The sequence below is a fragment of the Cupressus sempervirens genome, chromosome 11 (genome assembly GCF_028749045.1).
Source record: "Cupressus sempervirens isolate cs-2001-9-10 chromosome 11, ASM2874904v1, whole genome shotgun sequence".
NCBI classification, from domain to species: domain Eukaryota; kingdom Viridiplantae; phylum Streptophyta; class Pinopsida; order Cupressales; family Cupressaceae; genus Cupressus; species Cupressus sempervirens.
Window position 1 is genome coordinate 367,552,355 of NC_143128.1, and position 9,294 is coordinate 367,561,648.

Below are 9,294 nucleotides of genomic sequence, written 5' to 3' on the forward strand. Positions count from 1 at the left end.
GAACACTCACATTTATCTTCTACTAAGTGGACTCTAGTAGGTTGCAATATTGCCCAGAACCTTAGAGTTGATCCCAGATTAACTTTTCAAGAGAGGAGTTTTAAAGGATTCCTACCATTAATTATCATGCAAAATAATAGCTCAACACCTCTTAAAGACCTATCCTATTGATTTTGATTGATAATGATGTTTCTTGCTATTCCTTTCAAGAGGCCACCCTGGCCAGGTGCCTAAATAAATGAGAGATTGTGAATTTGCAACCTATGCAAGTTCATCCTTGCAATGTCCCAAAACTTATTTCCCCCATCAATAGAACAAATTTTGGCAAGGCAGTAATATATCCTCCTTTGGATGGACTTTTCAATTCTAAATTGATCCCTCCTCTACATAGAGTGGACAATAACACAAATATAAACATTACCATACAAAAAAAACTTATAGCATGTAACTATAATACATACGAGTGCATCATCCTGTGGATTACATCATTTATCAACAATGAATAAAAATTTTGAACCTCACTACAACTGAGGGATGTGTCACTAGAAACATCAGTATCACACTCATGAATTGCAACATCTCCCACTACTTCCCTTGATGGAAAATCCACCACTCTAGGTTTCTAGCTTTTTATCTGAAATTAAGTGTAAGTCAATGCAACTATTCACACACCATTCATTTGAACTATATGATGTCAAAATGATTGTAAATGATAATGAATTTAATTATCACACTCACATGGCCATCTCTACCAAACTTGGGAGAAGTCCTCTACACAACAACCTTTCTCTCTTGAGAAAGGAAATAAAAAGAAATTCACTTTTTCAACATTGTTCTCTATACTCGAAGGATACCCTATTTTTTGGGTATTTTCAAACCACTACATCTTACCAGTTTCTTTTTCATATCCACTCTTTCCCTACTATAGAGCACATCTTTCATATCCACAAAAGGCCTCACTCTTTCCCATATGTAGGGTGACTAAAATGAATCACCAATTTTTTTAAATTTCTGATTTAATTTTAACATCCTATACAATTTGCAATAATATAATAGGACTTTTACTAAATATAGCTTCCTGATACATTCAACACCCTATAAATCCTAACTTTTTTGTGATGCTGGTCTTTTAACAAATCATAGTAGAAATTATTGCTTCATTGTCTACAACATTAAATATGGAGTTCATCCAATCTTTTATATCTATCTATATGGAGCTACATTCTTGATGGAATTTTGTTGCATAATGTACTATTGATGATATCTTTTACATTTTATATTTGTTTGTGAAAATTAGGTAGATTGGCAGCTAATGCATTTTAGGGTGGATCTATCAAGCTAAACAACTGCAAGAAAAATCTGTCCTTCAGAAAAATAGTATGATTTAATGATAGGTTTCTCCTTAATAGTACTTATTAGGGGCTGACTTATTAGTGGGTGAATTTTTTATGTTTGATGTTAAATGCTTTTTTCTCTACTATATTTGGTTGTAGGCCTATGTAATTTAAGATGATACTTTGATTGGGACCTTGATCATGAGGGAGACTATAGCATACTATGCTCGTTTGAGACTCCTTGATAAGATGCCTTGGTTAGAGAAATCAACACTAGTGGAGTCTACACTTGTTGAAATGGGTCTTCAATAATGTGCCAACACTTCCATTGGAAATTGGCACTAGAGGAGAATTAGTGGTGGAGAAAGAAGAGTTAGCATTGGCTTGAAAATCCTCATGAGGCCACGGTTGTTGTTTCTAGATGAACCAACAAGTGGTTTAGATAGGTAAGAATCAATCACTCTAATTCTTAATTAGTGGCAGATCCTAAATCTAGAATAAAATCATAGAGGGAGGGTTTTAATGATTTTTTATTGTTCCTTATAGACCACTTAATACTCCATTAATGAATATATTGTTCTTTGTAGACCACAAAATACTAATTGCTAGTGGTTATGACTAATTGTGTAGACTATTGACTGTCACTAATTCAAAACTATATGTATTGATATGTGATGAATTGTTAATTGCAGTGCATCTACATTTTTTATTACCCAAACATTAAGAAGTTTGTCCAGGGATGGGCATACTATTATAGCTTTTGCTCATCAACCAAGCAATGAGGTGTTTGAACTCTTTGATAGTCTTTACTTGCTGTTTGGAGGGAAAATTGTTTACTTTGGCAATACATCTTAATCATGCGAGGTAAGCTTGCTTTGCTATAATGGTTGGTTGCCATAATTAATAATACTAGAGTTATTGTCACCAGGCTTAGTTAGATGGTAGGTTGATGTATTTAAGAATATTTGAGTTACTGCTACTAGTTTAGGAAAAAGATTTTTTGAAGTTTTACAGGAGTCAAAGTTGGATCAAATTGTAGTTGAAGAATAAGTTGATGGAAGTCTTTCTATCACAAATGAATTGTATGGAAATTTATATTTACAATTGAGGTCATTGGTAGATACATTCAATGGATATTAAATGTTTATCTATTGCTAAAACTACAAGGCCCACTGTGCACTGTACAATGGCTTCCCTCATTTATTAAATTATATTTCCTTAATGCCAAATTTGTAAACTATTTGAAATGAATTAGAACAATCTAATAGTATTATCAATGACAGTCAATAGTCATATTATTGAGACTATTCTTTATATACATTCTTATGTTACATGAGTAAATACTCTTAGTATTATCTAAAAAATATTTGTATTATATTAATCAAAACTACTTATCATTTATGAAATAATAGCACACATATTAACAAGGAAAAATCATCTAGAGAACACTCAAAACTATAGAGTGGTGACCCAACTAAGGTCTGAGCATAAAAAATAGAAATAAATACAACAACTTTAGACAACTAAAACTATTATTTTTAAATATATATATTTCCCTAGATGGAATGTGCTTATTTAGTACCCTTCATATGAAATTTCTCATTAAAAAATTGCTACATTAAGTGATGGTTCCTTTGGTATTGAATACCGATCTGAACTGGATTCATGGATTCTCACAAATAAGAATTGTTGTGATGTTTGTAGTCTTTTGAGCAAGTGGGATTTCCTTGCCCACCATTCTGGAAGCCATCTGATCACTTTCTAAGATGTATTAACTCATATTTTGACAAAATGAAAGCTACACTGAAAGGATCAATGAGACTGTGGGTAATTTCTACATCTTGGATCTTAATTTGATGTTGTGAATCTTACAATTCATTGAAAGGTGTTTGTTTCATGAAGATTAAGATTTTTTTCATGTCATTACATCGATAGATTAGATGACTATTTTGACGAAATCACAAAAATTCAAGCTACCCAAACTCTCATGGAGAAGTACTAGCACTCTGAGCATCATCAGGTAGCATAGGCCAGAGTACATGAACTATCATAAATTGTAAGCTCCCTTGTTTTGATTCTTACTACTGTAATATTGAAGGAAATGAATTTGTAGAATCATTGTGTGATTTGATGTTTTGATTTGCAAAGAGGAACAATGTTAGATTCAAGGGGCACCCAAGCTAGTTTCTTGATGTAGTGTTATGTTTTAATACATGGGTCATTTATTAATATGAGTATAGATATTGGGTGTTATTGGCCCAGGCTTGTCATCTACATTTTTCTCACAATTTGTACTGGAATAATCTACTTGAATGTTGGTACATCCTATAATTCCATATGGTAAGACTTCATTTTCATGTCACTTGTGAGAATTTTATGGACTTATTTTTTGTGCTACTCAAATTTTTCACTTAAACATGTTGTACAACATTTGTTTAGGCTAGAGGAGTTAGTGCTTCCTTCATTTTTCACTTTGTTACTTTCATGTCTATTGGAGGCTTGCCATATTTTTTTGAAGATATGAAGGTAAATTCATGTGCTAAAGATTGAAGCTTTGATGTATTCAAATTTTGGCTAAACTAAATAGAATTATCTTCAGCTAGATCATTATGGGTGGAAATTTCATGAGTCTAAATGAAATTGTTACTTTTATTGTGTGATGTAGGTATTTCAGTGAGAAAGTACTAATGGGCATTATGGAGTTGTGGCTTTAATGGTGGGAAATAATCTATCATGGATGTCATATTTGCTTATGATTTCAATAATATCAAGGATAGTTTGTTATTACATCATTAGGCTACATTCTGGGTTCAACCACTATGACTTTTTTGTGCTATGCCTATATGCAAGTGTTACAGTGGTGGAAAGTCTCATGATGGCTATAGCTAGTGTTGTGCCTAAATTCCTCATGGTTATTATCATTGGTGCTTACATTTAGGTAATTACTTTGTATTCTTTTTTTCTATTTTTTTTTTCTTGAGAAAAAATCCTCAAAAAAAAATCAAGGAAATAAGATCAAAAGATCTTCCATTATAAATTTGGACAAGACTAAACTAATATGGAATTTAATTTCTAGAATCAATTGTGCATTTTTTTAGCATTTTTTTACATCATATTCTATGGTGCATCATTAGGAAACAGAAGGGTGGTAAAGAAAGAAAGACATGTTTCAAGACTTGAGAGAAAATTCAACTAAACATCTGATACCCATGGCCTAACCTCCTATATCTAAGCTATATCACTATTAGCCATTAGAAATATTCATTCTATGGTATCTACTTATTCATATTTATCATCATTATGTTCATGCTAGGGATTGGATCATATTTACTATGTTGTGATAATCAATATTTTAAGTGCATTTCAAGAATATCAGGATTAAACAAATTGCAGAACCGATTTCAACAAGTTTATTATTCTTGAAATCTAATGGTCCTCTTTAGATCCTCTAAATCTTTGAGGAAATATATATACTACCTTTCAGTTGATTCTAATGTTATAAAAAGATTAATAAAATAGTACTAACTTAAAAAAAAAACCCTATCTTTTAAACAAAACAAAACCATACACATGAAGATCATAAAAATGAGATATATATATATATATATAGTTTGTAGAGAGTGTTCATGAACCAAGAGTATTCATGATTTCTAAATATAGATCTAATAAGTAGATTACCTAGAAGGTGAAGAATTATGCTTGTTCTCGTTCCTCTATTGATGTCACCTCCTCTATGTAAAAGTTATAAAAAAAATCAATTAAAGACTACTTGATCAATACCTAAAATTGAGGGATCTTCAAAGAAGATCTCGTACACACATCTTTTATGAGAAAATTATTGGTGTTGGTATACCAATAAATAGTACTTTGCATACCATTTTAAAAAGTGGTGATGAATTTTTATGGATTGAAGGCATATTTAGAGGAACTTTGATGGGAATGGCTTCCATCTATCAAATTTAGGGGATTAAAAGACAAGGTATGTCCATCGGCTTGCACAGTACAAGGGGGACTTGTCTTTGATGGATTGTGGTACTTGTATGGTTGTAGTTGTGTAGAGGCTTAGGGATGTCTATGGAAATGATGTTGCCAGTCGAGTATATTTGAGCAAGAGCTACATGCGGTACTCAGAGGACACATTTTTCAATGAAAATTCTTCATATGGTGAAGTAGAAGATTGAATTTTTTTGCTATATTTTTTAGTGTTTGAATTTTTCTATTCAAGGGATAGTGAATCGTGCTCTATTCTTGAAGGATCAAAATAATAGTTCTTATTTTGTGACCAAGTGTTTGTTTAGGTTTTGAAGCTTAGATTTGAGATAGTGCCACAAAGAACTGAGATAAAGAAAATAGATAAGGTGGTGGCTACAATATTAAGAAAAAAAAGAAGAAGAAACAATATCTTTTAAAATAGAAGAAACCCTACATGTGAACTTTCATTCAAAAAAAGACAATTCTCATTCTGGCAAAGGTGAAGTGGCATGACAGACAAATTGGGAACCAATATGTTGTCGATTTGATGCTCATTCATGTTCTTCTCAATGCTATTTGCTTGATTTGTTCTAGACCTTCGAGTGAAGGCCAAAAATATGTTTAGCTAAAGCTTTTGCAAGAGGATATTTAGGGAAACTTTCACTCCAAGAAACCCTACACATGGGGTAAACTACTAGTCAAAGTTAGGGAAACTTTCATTGCAGTTACCTAACTATAGTTAGAACATCATGGTTTGGACTCAACATGTGGTTGATATTTGCTACGGTTAGGGATACCAAAAAGAGGATATCAAGAAAAGCAAAGGTGTCACATCAGAGCATTTGACACCACATGACCACTACGAAGCAATTGTGTTATGTATAGAATGTAAGTTGGTAATTACTTGTGTTATGGATGGTGTGTAACACTTAGGCATGGAAATTTTTTTTGGAGGATAGCTAGTCCCAAAAGGAAATAGATATCATGACATACAATCACCATAGCTATGCAAATCATGATTAAATATAAAGGAGCATTTAATGATAAAACCCTAAACCTAAATGGATTCTTTGCCAATTTGGATGACATACTCATATGGGGTTGGAAAATAGAGATTATATCACTATCTTGCAAAGCTATTTAAATTCCCCCTATGAATTGGCGAAAGGTAAGAAAGATAAGTGTTTTTACTATTTAATAATTTGAACTATTTTTATCTAAAGAGAATATTTATTAATGACAATTATTTTTACTATTATAAAATACTTGAGTAATATTTTTTTGATGTGATTATTTGTTTAATATTCTTTATGATATTTGAAGATTATATTAATTTGCACGAGAGAATGAAATGAATTTTTTTTGTTAAAAAATTTTCAATCGTTGTTATTTTGAGATATTGTTAGATATATTTGCAAATGAGGATATATATATATTCCCTAATGTTATGGAGCCTTATAAATGTGAACATATGATAATTTTTCCCTTTGTAAGACAACTCCTAAGTTAGACCTAATATGAACAAATTGGGACACAAAGGTAAGAAGATCCACATGAACCCTGCTATTTTGTAGGGTAGATTATTTGGTCCCTCTAAAAAGGAAAAATGGTAAATAATGTATTGATTTTAATGTTTTCATCTTACTCCACCTTTGTTTTATATTTTCATTTAAATATCAAAATGGATGAGAATAATATTGCATCTCCTTTAAATCGAATATCAATATCTTCTAAATGATTATTTAATGGATATTCTACCATTATTTTTATGATATTTTAAAAAAGGAAAATTTAATGAAATCTTAATAAAGGAAACTCTTATATTTTCCTATTAAAGTTTTTAGAGTATCCTTCTATCACTCAAAAGAAAATATGATCTTTACTTAAATAAGTCTTTGTATGCAAAAATGATAATATTTTGAGAAAATATTTTATTGAAATTATAATGTCTCAAAAAATATATATTTAAGATTTTTAGTTGTTACTATTATAAAGATTATTTTCCTAAAAGATTAGTATCTCTATTTATCATTTATGAGAAACCCTAATATGCAATGTCTAAGCTTGTGCAGGTATTGATAAAATTTTGCAAAGCTTCAGATGAAATGAGGTAAAATTGTATTTTGTCAAACTTCAAATGAAATGAGGTAAAATTGTGTTTCTTTTGATTATAGGGTAATCTAATTATTTTTTGTAGGACTTATCTATCACATGATTACAAACCCAAAGCATGAAAGTATTCACCAAAATGAATTAAGGAGATCAAAGAGGACTAGAAGATTTAATTATTTTTCCAAAGCCACAAGGTGTGACCTTTCAGGAAGATGGCAAAGATAATGACACCAAGTCTTTGGAATAATTATTTTATTAAAGCTTTTTTCATTGCAATAATAAGTGTTTAGTTTCATTTTAGGTTTTAGTTAGGAAGTGTAACGATGATCTAAAGCTTATTTGTGTTCTTTCATTCTTTATAAAAGATACCAAGATCATTCACATTTGATATAGTTACATAGTGAAAAATATTACAAAGTATGAGATACTCAATGGATGCTTATTGCAATATGAATACGTAATGCACCTTGAACAATACTCAATTATACTTCCTTTTTTTAATCAATAAAATATTGTGTCTTCTATTCCAAAGTAGGGAATTGGTCTTCATTATTGGCATTTATAAATTTTCCTCTTGGATTGAGAATTACTATTAGATAAATTGAACTTATAAATACTCTTGATTATCAGATATTTTCATACTATATTGTGGTATATGTCTAATTGGTCTCCTTTAGTTTGGGTTAAATTAATTTAGACTAGGGTTCATGTTCAACTAAGTTGTCCATCCAGTAGTTGATGGTCTGGCCAACCATCTCCAAGTACTTTTGATATTTGTAGTTAATTTTTTATTGACTTTCTTCTCCCATAAGATAAGGTATTGTCTTTATTGATTAATTTAAGTTGATATAAAATTGCATGTTTATGTGGTTCTTTACCTTAATCATCCTCATATCATTCATCCATTCTCATCCATATTTCCAATCATCATTCAAAAGCATTCCAACATTCAACCTTATAATTCTAATTTTTCCATGAGAAGGTACTTGCCAACTAAAGAGTATCATCCATAAAGTCTTCAAAAGTAATCATCAACCTACCCAAAGGGTTGAGATAAAGATAAACCCATCTAGGTCCATAGAGCCTGAAGTGTAAAGATTGAATTATTAATTTTTAGTCTCTAAAGTAGGCCAAGATTATGTTGAGATTCCCAACATCAAGTAGGAAAGGCTTGTAGGAGTTCAACCAATAATTTTGAGAACCAACAAGATCAAAATAAGAAGGGGAAGAAAATTGTATCCCAAAATCAAATCAACCAAAACTAACTCCTCACAAAACTAGTAAGGATCTAACACCTATATACAATACTAATATTCAAAGTAGTTCTATCCCCCCTGTAACATTTGAAATGTGGGAAAACAAAAATATTAGAAAAAAAAAAGGAAAAAGAGAAAGAAGGAAATCTTATGAATTTTGAAAAACCCCTCTAGATGGAAATGGCCATTTTGAGGATAACAATACTCTAGAGAGAAATAAAAACAAGGGCATCATGGAGAAATGAAGCAGAATACTTATATTCCTTGAGGTAGATACTTTCATGATCAATTTAATGACAAAAAGTCAAGAAGATTCAACAAGCTACATGGGTGTGGATAATATGTTAAGGAACGATCTAGAGCCTCTCCAATAATGGGAGACATTTGGGATATTAGAATGATAGGATCTAGAGAAGGAAAGTTTAAAGGAGAACAAAGAAGATAATCAAAAGAAATGGATAGAATAGATAGAGTGTGATAAGATAAACACCAATAACTAAATTATACAAGAACTAAGAGAAGAGCAAGATGATGTAGAAGATAATTTGTATTAAGCAACACATGTAATGAAAATAAGAATATTCAAAAATTAGGCCTAATAGCTAATCTAGAAGGCTTAG

The 9,294-nt window shown here is 30.9% G+C and overlaps 1 pseudogene; it reads left to right on the forward strand.

Moving 5' to 3' along the window:
* LOC149529597 (ABC transporter G family member 11-like) overlaps positions 1-4,272 on the forward strand; it is an 86,611-nt pseudogene extending 82,339 nt beyond the window's left edge.
* Positions 4,273-9,294: the final 5,022 nt, after the last annotated feature.